The sequence below is a fragment of the Schistocerca nitens genome, chromosome 2 (assembly GCF_023898315.1).
Source record: "Schistocerca nitens isolate TAMUIC-IGC-003100 chromosome 2, iqSchNite1.1, whole genome shotgun sequence".
Lineage (NCBI taxonomy): Eukaryota > Metazoa > Arthropoda > Insecta > Orthoptera > Acrididae > Schistocerca > Schistocerca nitens.
The window spans coordinates 127,940,729-127,962,131 of NC_064615.1; the positions used below are offsets into that span (position 1 = coordinate 127,940,729).

The 21,403-nt window shown below is 41.6% G+C and overlaps 1 protein-coding gene across 2 annotated transcripts in view; it reads left to right on the forward strand.

The window, feature by feature from the left end:
- The window catches only part of LOC126235821 (anoctamin-10), a 310,819-nt gene that overhangs the window by 50,299 nt on the left and 239,117 nt on the right, over window positions 1-21,403 (forward strand). The window contains exon 2 of one of the 2 annotated variants that reach the window (XM_049944670.1): window positions 3,197-3,236. The exons of the other annotated variant lie outside the window; for it this stretch is intronic. The gene's annotated coding sequence lies outside the window, so the exon portion shown is untranslated. The remainder of the gene's footprint in view (window positions 1-3,196; window positions 3,237-21,403) is intronic. 2 annotated transcript variants of the gene reach the window in all.

Consider the following 21,403-nt stretch of genomic DNA (forward strand, 5'->3'; position numbering starts at 1 on the left):
CATTTAATTAGTCTTTGGCCGCTGACTTGGAAAAATTTTCTACAACGTATTACACACATCAATTTCAAATTGTACAGTGGATTATTTACACTTCAGACACATGTGTGGCAAATTAAGCATTTCATGGAGGCATATTTGGAATGAATACACGTGTTCACAATAACAATCAAATTAGATACTTGTCAGCGGTATTTAAATATAAGTGTAGATTTACTTACTTACTTACTTACTTACTTTAGGGCCTACTAGTACTTGCGCACACTACATGAAAATATTTGAATGACATGTGCTTCTCTGTTTTCAAAGAGCTCAAGTGTGTTCATTTTCTATTATGTTAGGTAACACTGAAAAAACTTTCTGCCACGTGCACTCATTATCATGTTGATGTTTTGTTATATGCAAAACTTAGCCCTTCAGTTTGAGTAGTCATCTGTCTCATTCGTGAACTGGCCAGTTAACTGTTATGATATTAAATTCACAGATGAAGTATACTGCAAAGGGAGCATATTTTTGACAATGTGTACGCTATCGTCATATTTAAGTTACAACAAAGGCAAAACATGCAATCGACAGGTGTAGTATTCCTTAGAACAGGAAATTTTATTATTGAGAAATTTTTGAAAGCTTACTACAAATTCGTATTCCCCACATAAACACTATCAGTTCAGAATTTCACAGTCTGAATAACCAAAGAAGAGTAAACAGGTATAGTAATGACATCTGAGGCATTTAAATCTGGTACTCTTACGAGGTTGACACAACTAATCATCCACTGGAATTTTGCGTCCAGTAACGCCATACGTTAGAGATTCACAACAAACTGAATACTTCGAGAAATGTAATTAGCCACTGCCCCACTAAAAAATTAACACCCTCTCGGTACCTGAAGCACTCTAGCAGTTCTCTGTACCTCACACACAACTTTCCTCGAATGGATTATCTTGTACAGGAGTAAACGAATCTGTCACGTTGCTTATATTTTTGCGTTGTATTACAAGGCCCCACATTTATTCCATTAGGCGAACAGCACCAAAAAGAAAGTTTCGAATTTTATCGTCAGTATTCGGCTTACATACTAGTTCATACTCGAAAAAGCGCGTTAAAGTGAAATGTTAACATTTCACTTTAACAGTGCAGTAACAAGGCGACGTGTACTTTCTGTTGCAGCTGCGAGGATAATATTTCAAATAGCGACAGATAACCTATATACATATAATAAGAAACACCAGTAACCGTTCAAACATCAACTGAAATATACTGGGTAGTTAATACGCTAAGGCTATGGCACGATTCATGAGACATTCCTCCCACTTAGCACTCCTCGCAGATACACTGACAAACTAAACTGATGGATTCCAAGTGGTTACGTATTCTGTAACGATGGGAATATTAGAAGAATGACAGTTACGTTAATAGCTTGGCTACGAAGCAGGTACATTCTTGGAAACTGCCGTAAAGGCCACCGATAATCTGATGTCTCTAGAAAGTGGAATAGGACAAAGATGAGGAACAAGGCCAGAAGAAAAGTTCCGTTATTTTATGCCAGAAAGAGTACAGTATTTTTCCCCTTTTTGATATTCATTGCTGAATTAATATCCACTTTACAACTCCTCTCCAGTTTCTGTAGATATTGTTTCTGACGTGGTTCTAACCACTCTTTATCACACTGGGATCTAGAAAATGTTACTTGTAGTTTTATTTCGAGTTAATAAAACGAAAATATCTTGATGCACTCCTATGCTGTGTTGATACACTGTCAAAGATGACAAGAAGTAAGGAGTGTAGGTGTCGCAAATTTAACAAATTTTGTCACTATGCCTAGCAAAGGGTGCTAAGGAAATATTTCCTGCTTATAAAACATGGTACTCCTAACCGATGTGTATAACAGTAGTAAATTGTTCTATACTGTTGTATTGAGAAACCTTCTGTTTAAAACACTCTGCTGAAAATTTTTGATGTTGTATACTGTTGTAAAATAAAATAATTGTAAAATACATATTTTATGGGTTGCAATTGTAAGCTATACGTGTAGAAAAATTGAAAAGGAGGAAGACGCAATTTAAAGTTCGAAGTGAATAAAATAACAAAACGAAAATGTGAACTTATTCATTGGTCTAATGGGAGATTAGTTTTACTAGTACAGTTCAGACATCACCAATGCCATTGGCTCATTTTCCTGCAGTAGTCGGGATGGTCGATATTGTATATGCAGACGTGAATGAAACAATCACCACAACAACAATTTTTAAAATAAATTTAATTTCAACGAAGGGAACTATTTCAAATTTACCCCGATAACCACTCGTATACAGGATGTATTGAGCTCCTCCAGCAAAATGTCTGAGGTTGTTGACGAATATTTTCTAAGTACTTGGTATAAGGGCCCTAACTGCATAGTAATAATGTATTTATGATTTATTCGGTTTTTTGCCCCAGTTACCTTCATTGTTTGGATATAAATTCACAAAAGTGAAAATGCAAGCTATACACAATCAGCAAATCGTGCAACACAAAATCTGCGGCAGTACAAAAATCTTCAGACACCCTATTCAGCCTGCTGTGTCACTGCCTAATACAACGCTCTTCCCTTAAGGAATTGTTTAAAATGTCGACCATCATGACGATAGCAGAGAGAACAGCTACTGTCTTACAAGCTAAAAAGCGCTAGCGTCGTTATGCCGTTCTTCCATTGTATACAGTGTTACCATACACGAGGTGCATGTCGGCCAACCCTCCACTTAACGAAACCACTAGTAAACGGAACAAATTTGCTATTTTCCGTGCAATTCAGATGCAAGGACGGTAACAAATGCAATGACTAACGAGCCACTGGATAGTGACGGGTCCGTTGTACCAAAATACCAAGAAAATGCCTGGGAACGTCCTCCGAAATTTTGTCAGAGTTGGTGTCGTCCCTGTACTCTTTTTGATTTTAGTGTGTAACACTCCTTCATTCAAATATCAGAACTTACGTCGGTTTGCTTTTAAAATACAGTATATATTTTAACAATAGTAACTTAAACGCATGCGACGGCTTCAAGTAAAACATAGGCAATTTTTTAAACTGAAATGAATGATAACAAGTAACAAAATAATTTTTACCAAGTAATGTTTTTAGAATTAACGTACGTGATAATAGTAGACTGATTTAAATAATACCTCCGTTTGTGATTCGCGGCCTGGTTTTCTGTTCTAGGTTTCGTAGCAGTGGATACACGGTCATGCTCTTGTGACTGGTAAGTTACACCATTTTTAATTTATGCACAGCGAATGTAGAAAGCTCTAGCATCTAAAAGAAATGTTTGTGGTGTGTCGATCTTCACACAGTTCGTATTAGATATAAGCCATACTAGCAATTAGTAGTAAGAGCACGGCCCATGTCTAATATAGACTGTGTGAAGACTAACAAATCACAAAAGTTTCCCAACTTGAATTGAGTACGAATATTATGCATCTTTTTCGCTGTAGACAAAACCGATTTAGATGCCGTCTAAATATTTCCACGGAAAATGCAGAACATTGACTCGTTTTCTTTAAACAAAGCCTTTGTCTGTGAAATAGAAATAAAAACGCTTTCATAGGCAGTAGCTTTCCTAAACAGTAAAAATAAAGTTTGTATGAAAAATTCTTTTACTGCGCAGCAAGAAGCCTAAGAGAATGACGTTCAGTAGTCAGACTTTACAACTGCATGCTACAGAATCACAATTCTGTTTTTGGCGCTTACTGTGCTTTGTGTAACAGTCAATTACAAATTATTGTTGTGCAGACAATAGTGACTATCGTTTTTTTAGTTGAAATCTAAGACACTACCTTTAGAAGATGATTCAACATTTCGTACTGGACTGGTATTCGAATCAGTTTAATACAAAGATTGCTTTGGGTGTCAATACAAAAGAAAATTTGAAACGAAGGTGTAACTGGTGCGTCCAAAATCACACACTGTTAGCAAATCGTTGTTATAGCTAATATTTCATCACAGTGTCATAGTATCGTTACCCATCGGTAGCTTGCCGTAGAACGATGTCGCACTTCGTAACACTTTAGAACAACAAACTGAACAGTTATGAGGAAATTACCAAGCATATGTACTCTTAAGTCAGGTGACGCCGAGAAATTATATTCTTGAAATGTCAAATATCTACTTAAATTCGGCTAGGTCTTGTACGTTGTAAAGTGGGTGAGGGCCGTTTCAAGTCAAACTTACCTCATTCCGTAGCTCCACCGATAAATTATTATCAGAGTTGTTCACGTGTAGTTTCCAGAAACTTATCCCCAATCAATCTTGCGCCCAGCGGTTGCCAGTGAACGGTCGTTTGTTAAGTTCGTGACGTCATGCCTTATTCAAAGATATTGCTCAAGTTCAGCATGTGGTAGTGTATAATCTTTGTGCTACCAGAAAACATTAAGAAACTGCAGCGCAATAACAGAATAATGTTAATTTTCAGATGCAGCAGAACCTCCCAGTCAGGAATTATAACTACTTCTGTAACGTTCGAAACATAGCCAAAGGACGCTGATTTTGTGTTTGCAGGCGCTATGTTTTGTTTAGGCCTCGCGGTCATCTTTATGCTTCGGAATCATGCCATTTTTTACAAGCAGTGAGTAGAAACAATACGATGTGGTTAAATTTCTGGAAATACAGAAGCGTCCGATCTTACCCGTCGGCTTTGACCCATGACGTCACAAATACCGCGGAAACGAGCATAAACAACAATTCCAATATGGCGGATATAAAAACATCGAATACGTATTGTAAACACTGAAATACACAAGTTTCACAAAAAGCCTAATGAGTGTAACGGGACAAGCGTGGGAAATTGGGGGTTTTTGGGTGGGGAGAAACTAAATATGTCGTTATGCGGTGGGGGGAGTCTGCAGTGCCCCCCCATCCCCCCCACAGGCTTCATTAGTGTCAAATCAATATTTTCGAATCATAGGCGGCCGCTGCCGCGGCCGCATTCCAAAAAAAAAAAAAAAAAAAACTCCCAACCTAACCTCAAGTGGGCTACGCTACAGATCAATATGTTCATCAAATTGCTTCATATTACGTATACATGTTCTTTAAACAAGAGTACATCAAACCATGTATTAGGTTTTCCGTGCCGTAATGACGTCACACACCACAACACGCTTACGTCACGGGTCAAAGCCGACGAGTAAGATCGGACCTTTCTGTTGACCCAAATTTCTTTTATCCCTATACTATTTGTTCATGCCATCTTGCATTAACCATCTTTCCATTTCAAAGTTCTTTCTTTAAGTACGTAGTGTGCACTGAAATCGTAAGTGTACCGCAACCTTATCTGACTCATTCTGTCATTTTATTATATGTCACGGAATATCGGAGCTCTTCGTTATGTCTCTAAAGCGTCACATTTTGAAAGCTGCTTCGTCAACTAATTTTCTTCTTTGTCATGGGATGTGGTCAGACTATAAATGCTTTACTTGACTTGTCCAAAAAAAATCTATTATTATTGTCCAACCCTAATCTTTTAGCCGGCCGAAGTGGCCGTGCGGTTAAAGGCGCTGCAGTCTGGAACCGCAAGACCACTACGGTCGCAGGTTCGAATCCTGCCTCGGGCATGGATGTTTGTGATGTCCTTAGGTTAGTTAGGTTTAACTAGTTCTAAGTTCTAGGGGACTAATGACCTCAGCAGTTGAGTCCCATAGTGCTCAGAGCCAACCCTAATCTTTTCTCTTACGAAGAGTCTAAACACGATTATTCAAATATTTTTGTAAACACACATTAAAAGAATGCAAATAGCCGTTTGGATTTAGATGCAATATGTCCCTCTAGTTGGCTTTTCAATGCGTACCCAGGCTTAGGAAACGAAGTAGTGCAAGATAATATTCACCTATGGGTAACCAGCGGTGTACAAATAAAGATGCATCTATATTTCCCTTAGTTTATCATATGCAATCCACAGAAAAGGGTAGTTCCATGTGGCGTTAACCATCTTTCCATTTCGAAGTTCTTTCTTTTAGTACGTAGTCTGCACTGAAATCGTAAGTGTACCGCAACCGTATCTGACTCATTTTGGGAATGAAGAATTATGCACTGTTACTTCTATAAATTATTCTATTCAGATTTGGACGTGTTTATTTAAGCAAAGTGTTCAACATTCCACGAAGCTTAGGTGATGATAAAAAACTTACTGAAAATTAATACTGGTGATCAGTGCATTGAAAGTTGTTTCGACATTAAATCCACCAAATTTCCTCTTCTCTCTCTCTCTCTCTCTCTCTCTCTCTGTCTGTCTGTGTGTGTGTGTGTGTGTGTGTGTGTGTGTGTGTGTGTGTGATTTTTCAGGGAAATTTCAAGGTACAACCACTCAGATGTAGCACAGTTTCTTAGCAAGCTGTTGCAAAGAACCTGTACATTGTTGATACAGTTGCCGACAGCGAAGAAGGAACAAACTTACATGTGTTTCGGAGTGTCTTGTTCACTGGGTAGCGGTTGTGTTGCCACGACCACTACTTGAAGCGCGGGTGTTCTTTTACAATTGTTGGCTTGTTTATTGGTATCTGATGCTTCAGTTGCTTATTATGTTTTAATTTCATTTGCACAACTGGTTTAGAAGCTGTGGAATGTCAGATCCCTTAATCGGGCAGGTAGGTTAGAAAATTTAAAAAGGGAAATGGATAGGTTAAAGTTATAGTGGGAATTAGTGAAGTTTGGTGGCAGGAGGAACAAGGCTTTTGGTCAGGTGAATACAGGGTTATAAATACAAAATCAAATAGGGGTAATGCAGGAGTAGGTTTAATAATGAATAAAAAAATAGGAGTGCGGGTTAGCTACTACAAACAGCATAGTGAACGCATTATTATGGCCAAGATAGACACAAAGCCCATGCCTACTACAGTAGTACAAGTTTATATGCCAACTAACTCTGCAGATGATGAAGAAATAGATGAAATGTATGACGAGATAAAAGAAATTATTCAGGTAGTGAAGGGAGACGAAAATTTAATAGTCATGGGTGACTGGAATTCGTCAGTAGGAAAAGGGAGAGAAGGAAACATAGTAGGAGAATATGGATTGGGGGGAAGAAATGAAAGAGGAAGCCGCCTTGTAGAATTTTGCACAGAGCATGACTTAATCATAGCTAACACTTGGTTCAAGAATCATAAAAGAAGGTTGTATAACCTGGAAGAATTCTGGAGATACTAAAAGGTATCAGATTATATAATGGTAAGACAGAGATTTAGGAACCAGGCTTTAAATTGTAAAACATTTCCAGGGGCAGATGTGGACTCTGACCACAATCTATTGGTTATGAACTGCAAATTGAAACTGAAGAAACTGCAAAAAGGTGGGAATTTAAGGAGATAGGACCGGGATAAAACGAAAGAACCAGAGGTTGTAGAGGGTTTCAGGGAGAGCATAAGGGAACAATTGACAGGAATGGGGGAAAGAAATACAGTAGAAGAAGAATGGGTAGCTCTGAGGGATGAAGTAGTGAAGGCAGCAGACGATCAAGTAGGTAAAAAGACGAGGACTAATAGAAATCCTTGGGTAACAGAAGAAATATTGAATTTAATTGATGAAAGGAGAAAATATAAAAATGCAGTAAATGAAGCAGGCAAAAAGGAATACAAACGTCTCAAAAATGAGATCGACAGGAAGTGCAAAATGGCTAAGCAGGGATGGCTAGAGGACAAATGTAAGGATGTAGAGGCTTGTCTCACTAGGGGTAAGATAGATACTGCCTACAGGAAAATTAAAGAGACCTTTGGAGAGAAGAGAACCACTTGTATGAATATCAAGAGCTCAGATGGCAACCCAGTTCTAAGCAAAGAAGGGAAGGCAGAAAGGTGGAAGGAGTATATAGAGGGTTTATACAAGGGCGATGTGCTTGAGGACAATATTATGGAAATGGAAGAGGATGTAGATGAAGACGAAATGGGAGATAAGATACTGCGTGAAGAGTTTGACAGAGCACTGAAAGACCTGAGTCGAAACAAGGCCCCGGGAGTAGACAACATTCCATTAGAACTACTGATGGCCTTGGGAGAGCCAGTCATGACAAAACTCTACCATCTGGTGAGCAAGGTGTATGAGACAGGCGAAATACCCTCAGACTTCAAGAAGAATATAATAATTCCAATCCCAAAGAAAGCAGGTGTTGACAGATGTGAAAATTACCAAACTATCAGTTTAATAAGTCACAGCTGCACAATACTAACGCGAATTCATTACAGACGAATGGAAAAACTGGTAGAAGCGGACCTCGGGGAAGATCAGTTTGGATTCCGTAGAAATGTTGGAACACGTGAGGCAATACTAACCTTACGACTTATCTTAGAAGAAAGATTAAGAAAAGGCAAACCTACGTTTCTAGCATTTGTAGACTTAGAGAAAGCTTTTGACAATGTTAACTGGAATACTCTCTTTCAAATTCTGAAGGTGGTAGGGGTAAAATACAGGGAGCGAAAGGCTATTTACAATTTGTACAGAAACCAGATGGCAGTTATAAGAGTCGAGGGGCATGAAAGGGAAGCAGTGGTTGGGAAAGTAGTGAGACAGGGTTGTAGCCTCTCCCCGATGTTATTCAATCTGTATATTGAGCAAGCAGTAAAGGAAGCAAAAGAAAAATTCGGGGTAGGTATTAAAATTCATGGAGAAGAAGTAAAAACTTTGAGGTTCGTCGATGACATTGTAATTCTGTCAGAGACAGCAAAGGACCTGGAAGAGCAGTTGAACGGAATGGACAGTGTCTTGAAAGGAGGATATAAGATGAAAATCAACAAAAGCAAAACGAGGATAATGGAATGTAGTCAAATTAAATCGGGTGATGCTGAGGAATTAGATTAGAAAATGACACTTAAAGTAGTAAAGGAGTTTTGCTATTTAGGGAGTAAAATAAATGATGATGGTCGAAGTAGAGAGGATATAAAATGTAGACTGGCAATGGCAAGGAAATCGTTTCTGAAGAAGAGAAATTTGTTAACGTCGAGTATAGATTTTAGTGTCAGGAAGTCGTTTCTGAAAGTATTTGTATGGAGTGTAGCCATGTATGGACGTGAAACATGGACGATAACTAGTTTGGACAAGAAGAGAATAGAAGCTTTCGAAATGTGGTGCTACAGAAGAATGCTGAAGATAAGGTGGGTAGATCACGTAACTAATAAGGAGGTATTGAATAGGATTGGGGAGAAGAGAAGTTTGTGGCACAACTTGACTAGAAGAAGGGATCGGTTGGTAGGACATGTTTTGAGGCATCAAGGGATCACAAATTTAGCATTGGAGGGCAGCGTGGAGGGTAAAAATCGTAGAGGGAGACCAAGAGATGAATACACTAAGCAGATTCAGAAGGATGTAGGTTGCAGTAGGTACTGGGAGATGAAGAAGCTTGCACAGGATAGAGTAGCATGGAGAGCTGCATCAAACCAGTATCAGGACTGAAGACCACAACAACAACAGTTGTCATTTTTGAGTATAATTCCATTCAGCTTGACTGCATAAAAGTGTGCAAGTTCGAACGCCATGCGTCGTTGTCAACTGGACTGAAAATCGCGTCACAATTCGGACTCCACGTGACTTCACCAAAGTGACGACTATGAGGAAGTTAGCATTCGTTACGCTTGACCCTATTGTAAACAATCGAGGCATTAAGTTTCAAATGAACGATTTGCTCAATATACGAGTATAGTTATTCGCTTGTAAGAGGTCACACTCAGAGTCGCTTTAAACGGCTAGTGGGGGTGGGCAATAGTAAACACACAAATTACATGGCAGACATATCTTCAGCTATAAATTTTTAACTCTTTGTTAAGCTACCGGTTTCTATGTTACATTACATCATCAGGCCTCTTGACAAAGGTAGATCGGATACGATCTGATTGCATGTAGTCATTGTAGGAGCTGTAAAAGACAACCGGCGTCCGCAGATATCGGATAGAAACGACGTGGTCAGTTCGTGCATCTACCGACATCGGTGATGATGGACGAAGTGATCACGACGTTTATAGCAGGGATCTGCGGACACCCGTTATCTTCTTATGACTCCAACAATGACTACACACAATTTCATTTCATACGGTCTACTTGTGATGTAATATCGAAACGTGTAGCTTAATAAAGAGTTCAAAATTTGCGGCTGTAGATATACTATCTTTTATTTCAGACTGAACAGCCGACGTCCCAGTCGTCATCTTCTGCGAAGATGGGCATACAAAGATTGGGAGATAGACGTGTAAATAAGTGCGCATGCAATTGAAAAACATCTGAAGAAGCTCCATGAAGGTAAGACAGCTGGACCTAATCGGGTAGCCGTTAGGTTCTACGCAGGGTATTTCACAATTCCTATTACAAGCTGCTAAGGATTATAGAGGGAACCTCAAGTACAAAGTTTTGATACATAACTAATGTCCGGAAATGTACCGTTTGGATGTAAAATAAGTTTGAAGGTGGGATCACTTTCAAATCTCCCGCTTCGTGGTAAGCACACAGCGAAGACAGAGTTCTGCCCCGTTTGCCTTACAACAGCTCATCGCACGGACAATATTTCGATTATTCGTCGTCGGGTTCTCTGCTGAGAGACAACGGACGTCCTCTTCGAAGCCGAGAGTGCGGCGCGTTTGTGAAGAAGCACAGCCGACCCTCCTAGTTGCGAACATACCAGTTTCTCACAACCGTCGTTTTAGTCGTCGTAATTAAAACACAGACTGATGACAGCGCCCTAAGTTCTAAGTGAAGCGATCTTCAAACCTACTTCATATCCAAACGGTATATTTCTGGTAACTGGTTTCCTGTCAAAACTTTATCTACTAACACCCAAACCTCCAGATGTCAGACAATCAGATCTGTACCAAACGTTGTGTGTCAATAGAGTACCAACCAAAACACCGATTTAGTTCGTGCTGTGTGCTGTCGTCCAGCAGAACATGCGTAAACGTTAATTAAAAGTAACACCAGAACTACGAACGTGAGTTGGTAGCGTGTGAGCTCATCGTACAAAAGGTCTCGAGTTCGGAAGCCACTGATAGCGATTTTTTTCAGCAGTTTACGCATGAAATTGTTATATTGGAAAACATTTTTCTGACATGTAAAAGGACGTTTCGGAGTTACTAGCAATGTTCTCTTGGTAGCTTGCTTATGCTTCATTAGTTGAAAGTAGCAAACCTATAGCGCACATTTGCATAGATAACACCATACCTTTCTATAAAAAATGTACTCTATAGATTTCTACTTTTCAGCTGACGAAGCGAAAGCAGACTGCCAAAAAAAAAAGAAAAAAGAAAATGCTACAAACTCCGAAACGTCCTTTAACATGTCAGAAAAAAAATTCTCCCATATAAATACTTCACGCGAAAACTGTTAGAGCCCTATCAGTGAATTTAGAACTTGGGACCTTCAATACGACTATCTGACGCTCTACCAACTCACCTACCACAGATTTTCGTAGTAAAGTGATAAAGATTCGCTTTTACTGTAATCTGTAATTCTGGTGTTACTTTTAATAACCGTTTACGCATGTTCTGCTAGACGACAGTACACAGCACGAATTAAATCGGTGTTTTGGTTGATACTCTATCGACACACATCGTTTGGTGCCGATCTGAGTGTCTGACATCAGGAGGTTTGGCTGTAAGTCACCTCTACAACTCGTAGAACCATGTAACAGGAATTTTCAGACACCCTGTAAAGATTAAAAGAAATACCTGACTACTCCTTTGGCAACCATTTATCATAGGTCCCCGTAATAACGGAGCGTCCCCCGGTTTTGTGGAAACTGCATTTCATCTACAAATTATTGTGCATGCAAAACACACATACCGTCCGTAGGTCGGCGCTGAAGAAGTTCGTGGGATCCATACATAGCATGCTAATGCCGGCTTATTGAACTTCCGGGAGAGAAATCAAAACGCAGAATGATCGCAGTTAACAGACCCTTGGAGAACAAAATCCAACGTTTCGCTAATCTAATAAGAAAATTGGAAGAAATGTTTCACATGGCGCGAACTGCTAATATACCGCAACACTCTATTTATTGCCCTCCTAGAGACCGTGAAAATACATTTCGATTAATTGCAGAACGCACAGGGGTGTGCGAATATTGATTTTCTTCCGGAACGTAAGGCAAGAAACCGCAATATACACTAAGTGATCAAGCCATGGGAACTGCAACCTACATCCTTCTGAATCTGCATAGTGTATTCATCTCTTCGTCTCCCTCTACGATTTTTACCCTCCACGCTGCCCTCCAATACTAAATTGGTGATTCCTTGATGCCTCAGAACATGTCCTGCCAACAGATCCCTTCTTCTAGTCAAATTGTGCCGCAAATTTCTTTTCTCCCCAATTCTGTTCAATACCTCCTCATTAATTATGTGATCTATCCATCTAATCTTCAGCATTCTTCTGTAGCACCACATTTCGAAAGCTTCTATTCTCTTCTTGTCCAAACTATTTATCGCCCATGTTACACTTCCATATATGGCTACACTCCGTACAAATACTTTCAGAAACGACTTCCTGACAAAAATCTATACTCGATGTTAACAAATTTCTCTTCAGGATATACTATCGATACCATGTAGATCATCTGAGAGCCCTCAAATCTGCAAACCACACAGATGTATGAACTAAACAATTGACTCAAAATAGACTGTCAGTCGTCCAGTCGGGCTGAGATGTCGACGTGACGTCCGTTCGTCAAACACTTATGACCGTCCTGAGAGCCGTGTGACGGTTTACACTAGTGGAAATATTCTCTCTACGATAAGGGAGAAGCAACATATACACACTGTGGACCTCGGAAATTCGAACTCTTGTGCAGTCTGTACTGGGATCTGTGCATCTTGCATTGATTTTCATCCCATGTTCAAAATCGTGCCACCATCCTCACTGTAAATTTGTCTGGAACAGACTGCTCATGTATCTAACCCATGTTTCGCGCCAAACGCAACACGTAGCCACAACATGCGCCATACACGGCACATCTACAAATGGGACGACCCTTCCCGGGAATTTTGGCCTTCAGTTAACAATACCAAGTAGCTTCCGCCATGTTCTTCGTCGCAATGCACTGAACGTATGTGTACATGTAGGCTGTCGTGGTCCGCAGCTCGTGGTCGTGCGGTAGCGTTCTCGCTTCCCACGCCCGGGTTCCCGGGTTCGATTCCCGGCGGGGTCAGGGATTTTCTCTGCCTCGTGATGACTGGGTGTTGTGCGATGTCCTTAGGTTAGTTAGGTTTAAGTAGTTCTAAGTTCTAGGGGACTGATGACCATAGATGTTAAGTCCCATAGTGCTCAGAGCCATTTGAACCATTTTTAGGCTGTCGTGAGAGTGGGCCTCGTGCCTGGAGGGTACGTGACGTGATACAAAATGTGTGTCAGAAGGGCAGTGGACATAAAATCTTCCTGTCGACTGCCAATACGACAAGAGGCTGATGTAAGGGACTGAGATAAAGAAAAAGGTTGTGATGTATGGTCGGATCGGATTTGGTTACACGCTGGGATGTCGTTTGGGATTTAGACTAATAGACCACTGGCACCCACTTCTAGATTAAATTCCCCCCCACCCCCACCCAAGAAAAGAAAGCCCGGGTAAGTGCGAGGACGATTCACGCAGCAAGGGTTCCGTACAAGCATAATTATGTAGATAGGTAGTTCATCCATCCCTGGAATCGAGAATCTCAACGATTTTTGCTTTCTATCGATGCTGGTTAGATATAGGTCTCGCGAACTCCAAGAATTTCAAGAACGTTTTACGTCTACATTTTGTCTAATTTCGCATTTCCTGCTGTATTTTTTCATTTATTTTAGTAATTTTGGAGTCACATTAACGTGCTATGCTGACTGGCGATTTCAGATGCGTTGAATTCGTCTGGTGTTGTCCCTGTTGGGTTTAGTGGTAAGATTTGACGGAATTTTCCACAGAAGAAAACAGTGCAGCCTCCCATAGGGTTACAGCTGCTACGCAAATATCGAATGGTTCTGTGGAAAGCTTCAGTGCATGTTTTATGGAAGGTCGGAAACTCATCCCAAGCAATGGAAGTGCAGTCCTCAATCAACTACGAGCATTATCTAGCTTCCAAACATTACAGGAGCTGTACGTGTCGTTCGCATATCGTCAGCGCGGTAGCCTCGCGGTCATGTGCGTACGCCTGCTAGGTGGCAATGGCATGATTTTCACAGCGGCAAGAAACTTCATTTCGTCGTAGATCAGCCTTTTAGCACGACATATTTGTAATGTATTTATACAAACCTTGTTAGTGAATCTCTATACCCAGTACTGAAAATCAGATCAAAATCTCTACAGTAGTTCCTTAAATTATTGACAGATTACGAATACAATGCAAGCTCGTAATGGCAAAATGTATTTTACGTGCTTACAGATTAACACTTTTCGGATTTTTCCCTTACCTGTACTGCGAAACCTTGTTTATTGCCAAATATTGTGATGCAAGGTCAACGGGAAGTTCAAAATGGTTCAAATGGCTCTGAGCACTGTGGGACTCAACTGCTGAGGTCATTAGGCCCCTAGAACTTAGAACTAGTTAAACCTAACTAACCTAAGGACATCACACAAATCCATGCCCGAGGCAGGATTCGAATCTGCGACCGTAGCGGTCTTGCGGTTCCAGACTGCAGCGCCTTTAACCGCACGGCCACTTCGGCCGGCCCAACGGGAAGTTCTTCATAGGTTTTGATGCTGAGTGAGTTCGCAGTTATCAAAATATGTGACATTAATGGCCGTATCTTTTTATTGAGTGACTTAGAAGCTTAAATGTCTTACACCGCAAGAGACTGTGGACCTTGGTACGTGGCACAGTTTCCAACTCGAAACGTCTATCCATTCCTGAGAAAGAGGTCTGTGCGGGCGGACAACAAACTGAACCTGTAACGGTTCCATTTCTACCAGTTGAGATACGGAACTCTAAAAATTAAAAATACACTGACGGAAAAAATCGCATCACCAAGGAGGAGTTGTAGGACATAAACGAAAGTTGGTGGGCGTGTTTCAACATCTGAAAGATGATGTCTGTTCAGATTTCAAGTCAGTCTCTTAAGAGTGGTGCTGGTAGGGGCAATATGAGGATACAAATCAGGTTTTCTTTAAGTACAGGCTGTAACGGTCGTGAGCGTTAATTACGTTTGAGATTTGAAGTGGTAAGTTGAGGTTAGTCAAGAATGCCTTTAAAGCGACAAAGACACAATTATCAACACCTCGGTCAGTTTGAACGAGGTCGTGTAATGCGGCTCTGAGAAGCTGGATATTCCTTCTACGACACTGCAGAAAGACTTGGCAGCTTTGTTGCCACTGTACTTGATTGTGGTGACGGGAATGTACGACTGCGAGAATACCGGCTCCAGACGACCACGTGACAGTACCAAAAGGGACGACCATCGTGTTCGGCGTATGGCTCAGATGCATTTTACTTCATCTGCAGCAGCAATCTGAGCAGCAGTTGGCATCACAGTGACACCACGAACTGTTCGAAAACAGTTACTTCGACAGCTCGAAGCTTGACGCCCTGTAGCGTCCATTCCACTGATTCCAAACCACCGCCATCTGCGGCTTCAGTGGTGTCAAATGAGAGCAGGGTGGAGGTGTGTCGTGTTTTCTGATGAAAGCTGCTTCTGCCTCGGTGCCAGCGATGGGCTTGTGTTGCTTAGGAGGAGGCCAATTGAGGGCTGCAACCAACTGTCTGCGTGGTACACGCATTGGACCTACACATGGAGTTACAGTCTGGGGTCCGATTTCGTGTCCAAAAGGAGCACTCTCGTGATTATCCGATGCACCCTGACGGCATATCTTTACATCAGTACGGTGAATCGACCTGTTGTGTTGAACATAATTCCAGGGTTTTTTTTTCTTTCAACACGATAACTCTTGCCCGCATGCAGCTGTTGTAATTCAACGTGCTCTTTTCGATCTAATCGCCCATGGTCGGGCAAGAAAATATTTTTTTGGCGGATCCAAATCAGCCTGCTTGAAGTACTACCGTCATGTACTTCTTATAAGGGATCCCAGACTCACTTCGAGCCGTGAAACAGGGTATTTATTATCTGCTCCAGAACTAAAACAAGGGATATGCCTGGACCAAATTACCACGCCGCGAATTCCGTATAGATATACCTTTTGGCATGCATGACATACCTAAGTTTCTCTGCCATAAATTGAGCATGTCATTAGCACATAGCCACAACACTGTCCACATAGCTACGCATCCATCTAGATCACGTATTCTTATGGCTTAAAATGGTTCAAATGTCTCTGAGCACTATGGGACTTAACATCTATGGTCATCAGTCCCCTAGAACTTAGAATTACTTAAACCTAACTAACCTAAGAACATCACACACATCCATGCCCGAGGCAGGATTCGAATCTGCGACCGTAGCAGTCGCGCGGCTCCGGACTGAGCGCCTAGAACCGCTAGACCACCGCGGCCGGCACGAATTTTTAGGTTATGGGTTTTTAGAAATCGTTGGATGACTTCTCATATGTATCCGATAGGCTTGAAATGCAGCATGTTTGCGGTGTTGGTTAAGAACAGACTCATCACGCTCCACACAAATGTAGCACGATCTTGGTTTCCTACCTGGACAGCTATCTGTCTGGTATGAGTCATGTTTGTCGAAGAGGTCAGCCACGAAATGATAGAGTACAGCAACGATATTGACGCAGTATACAACTTCGGTAACAGTGACGTTCTGAGATAACGGACGGGGCAGTGGTTGTAACATTTGACTCACATTCGGGAGAAGCACGGCTCTATAATGACAGTCGTGCCGTCCACAATTCGGTTTTCTGCGGTTTTCTCTAAATCGACTAAGGAACATACATACTTAGATGGCCCCTTTCCGAAAGTTATGCTCGATTTCCCTCCCCATCTTTATCAAAGTCGAGCTTACACTGTCTGTAACGACCTAGTAGTCGATACGACTTTAACCCACACTAGGGGTTAATAGCTCCGAGGAAACCCTGTAGATTGCCCTCCACTAGGTAATGTTATCAGCACATTGTACAAGCTCCGCAGTGCGCTTGCTCGTAGCAATGTTCTTGCACTCTGCTGCTATGATGGCCTGTACTGTCGGCTCAAAAAGGACCTACGATATGTCTGCTGCGCGACCACAGTTGCAACAGAGAACGACGAGTTGTTCATTCCTAAACGTTTATGCCTTTCCTAGAGTTCTACTGCGCTGTAAGGTGCACCATAGATCTGCGTCGGTTTTTCATCAGACAACGAGCGCTCTCACGTCCGTAATATAGAGGGTGTGCATAAAGTCCGCGAACACTTCCAGTTATTTGTTGCACAAGAACTAAACATTGTACAGATGTTATACATATTACATTTTGAAGAGAAACTCTGAAAGTTGTTGTTCTTTTTTACAAACATTCGATATGCGAACCATGAGTGACCCAGCAGATGTCAATACGGTAACCGAATTCTTGCCATACCCGTCCCAACATGGCATCGTCGACTGTGGCAGTCGCTTCCCGTATTCTCTTCCGGAGTGCTACATCACGTGGTAGAGGCGGTACATACACCAGATCTGTAATGTGTCCCCACAGAAAAAAGTCACACGGAGTGAGATCTGGTGATCGGGGAGGCCATTTCACGAAACAGCTGTCTCCTTCCGTAGCACGGCCGATCCATCGATGCGGCAGCTCCAGGTACCCACTTAACTTCACGATGAAAATGGGGTGGAGCCCCATCCTGTTGAAAGATGAACGGAGAGTTCGATTGCATTTGAAGCATCAGCCATTGCTGCAACGTGTCTAAGTAGGAATATCCAGTGTCAGTGCTCTCGGCGAAGAAGAATGGTATGTACACTTTTCGACGTGACAAGGCACAAAATAATTTACCTCTGGGGAATCACGCTCAAATTCAATGCATACGCGTGGATGCTTTGTTCCCCAGATTCGGCAATTATGCCTGTGAAAAGTGGCTTCGTCACTAAAAATTAAGCTATCAACAATGCCATCCCCATCCTCAATCAACTGTTGCAAACTGCGCACGAAACTCAAAACGCTTGTCGTTGTCGTCGTACTGAGATTCTGCACTAGTTCCAATTTGAATGGGTTCACAGCCAGCTTCTGTCACAGGACTTTCCACGCTGTCATTGGAGCCATTTCGGGTTAACGGGATGCATGACGCACCGATTTTTTTTGACTTCTTATGAATGTCTCTCGTACGCGCTCAACATTCACTTCATTCACACTGGGACGTCCGCTTCTCTTTGCCAGACACAAGCAACCCGTCATAACGAATTTGTTGTGCCAGTGGTAAATGGCCTTCCTTGTTGGTGGCTTCTTACCGTACTTGGTTTTAAACATCCGTTGAACAGCTGTAGCACACTTGTTTTTGTCGAACTCCCAACTCAAAGCAAGCTCGCTCCGCACCTGAACTAGCCATGTTTGCGACTAGCGCTGACAATCAGCAAATTACCGAACTACGCTATGGCGGTATACATGAAAAAAAAGCTTTCATGGTTTCTCTTCAAAATGACATATGTATGATATCTGTATAATGTTTAGTTCTTGTGCAATAAATAATTGAAAGTGTTCCCGGACTTTATGTACACCCTGTGTTCTAATAATATGGCCAACGCCTCGTAAACTATCGGAGTCATTGTCATTCCCTCACTTTTCATGAATACCAATGATACCATGTGTACATCGGGTGAGCGTCACTTACTGGATACTTCATATACACTGACGGAAAAAAATGTTGCCAACCAAAATCAGTTGGTGTAGAGTACTGACATTTCGGGAATACATTTGTCTACGTAAAATTTTTAAATAATTAACACAGCAGGGTCACAGGTTAATTAAAGTGCGAGGTAAGACATTGCTAACTGTGAAATGCTGGTACATTAGTAACCGGTGTACCTGTCGAAATGTCGAATGCAAGCATGAAAACGTGCATGCATTGTGTTGTACAGGTGTCTGGTGTCAGTTCGTTGAATGGACTGGTCGCTCAGTCAGTACAGGGACGGTAGTGCTGTTTGTGTCTGACGCTGGAGTTGTAGTCCGATGATGTCCTATAGATGCTCGGCTGGACACTCTTACGGATTTATTTTCAGGATTGATGGTGTCAGTTCCTTCCAGTACTAATTCAGACATTAGTCGAGTCCATGCCACGTCGTGTTGCGGCACTTCTGCTTGCTCGCGGGGGCCCTACACGATATTAGGCAGGTGCACCAGTTTCTTTGGCTCTTCATTGTATATAAATCAATAGTGATAAATGAAAACCTGCGCCAGCCCAGTTTCCAGTCTCGGTGTGGCACACACTTTCATTAGTCAGTGTAAGTTTGTTGCAATGCAGATTCAGCGTGTCTGAGCAGTTAGCATTGGTATCAGTTTCTGAAACTGTATTTTCATTTATTTCAGACCCATTTATCCATTAATTTTACTTCAGTGCATTTGTTTCATTTGATGCTTATTAAAACCCTAACAGGAAGTCTCTGAATTCGACCGATATCGGCTGTCATGTCTATTTGCTGATTACCACAAACTCTAAAGCAAGACTTCAGAAAGGGTCGCACTTGCGTCTTCTATACGTTTTCCTTCACATATGCATCGCATTTTCTCAGAACTCTCCGCATCTTATAACTCTCTTGACACACATACTCATAGATCACCACAAACCAATGAATGAATAATTTCACCAAATCTAAGTGTTCCATTCACCGCCCACTACTAGATAATTAGACTATTAGGCTGACTTAGAAGGTAACCTGTTGGTCCTTTAATCGCGTACCATAATGTTCTCTCTTTTTGCTGTGGGTGTTACTTTACAGAATTAAAGGGAGCTGCCGTTGAGTGCACCCAGCAAAAATACCGTGTCGGTCGTTCTGCACTTCCTTAACATCATTCAGTGCACTTCACTGTAGGTCACAGCGTCGTCGAATACAAACACACACACACACACACACACACACACACACACACACACACACAATGCACAGAAAAGTTCTTCTTTGGAAGGTTGTTCAACTAGCTTTAGTATTGGATATCCCTTATTATAAACAGCAATTGATAGGTCAGTGCACAAAACGCTATTTAGACAACATTTTGTTTGTAATGAAGATCACAAAATAGCTTTCTGATAATAAATGTCGCATGAAACAGCGAACTGACGCCATCTACACATCATAAAGTGAAGTTTAAAATGTTGTTGTTGTGGTCTTCAGTCCTGAGACTGGTTTGATGCAGCTCTCCATGCTACTCTATCCTGTGCAAGTTTCTTCATCTCCCAGTACCTACTGCAACCTACATCCTTCTGAATCTGCTTAGTGTATTCATCTCTTGGTCTCCCTCTACGATTTTTACCCTCCACGCTGCCCTCCAGTACTAAATTGGTGATCCCTTAATGCCTTAGAACATGTCCTACCACCCGATCTCTTCTTCTAGTCAAGTTGTGCCACAAACGTTTCTTCTCCACAATCCTCTTCAATACCTTAGTTATGTGATCTACCCATCTAATCTTCAGCATTCCTCTGTAGCACCACATTTCGAAAGCTTCTATTCTCTTCTTGTCCAAACTATTTACCGTCCATGTTTCACTTCCATACATGGCTACACTCCATACAAATAGTTTCAGAAATGACTTCCTGACACTTAAATCTATACTCGATGTTAACAAATTTCTCTTCTTCAGAAACGCTTTCCTTGCCATTGCCAGTCTACATTTTATATCCTCTCTACTTCGACCATCATCAGTTATTTTGCTCCCCAAATAGCAAAACTCCTTTACTACTTTAAGTGTCTCATTTCCTAATCTAATACCCTCAACATCACCCGACTTAATTCGACTACATTCCATTATCCTCGTTTTGCTTTTGTTGATGTTCATCTTATATCCTCCCTTCAAGACACCATCCATTCCGTTCAACTGCTCTTCCAAGTCCTTTGCTGTCTCTGACAGAATTACAATGTCATCGGCGAACCTCAAAGTTTTTATTTCTTCTCCATGGATTTTAATACCTACTCCAAATTTTTCTTTTGTTTCCTTTACTGCTTGCTCAATATAAATATTGAATAACATCGGGGAGAGGCTACAACCCTGTCTTACTCCCTTCCCAACCGCTGCTTCCCTTTCATGTCCCTCAACTCTTATAACTGCCATCTGGTTTCTGCAAATGGCTCTGAGCACTATGGGACTCAACTGCTGTGGTCATAAGTCCCCTAGAACTTAGAACTACTTAAACCTAACTAACCTAAGGACAGCACACAACACCCAGCCATCACGAGGCAGAGAAAATCCCTGACCCCGCCGGGAATCGAACCCGGGAACCCGGGCGTGGGAAGCGAGAACGCTACCGCACGACCACGAGATGCGGGCCATCTGGTTTCTGTACAAATTGTAAATAGCCTTTCGCTCCCTGTATTTTACCCCTGCCACCTTTAGAATTTGAAAGAGAGTATTCCAGTCAACATTGTCA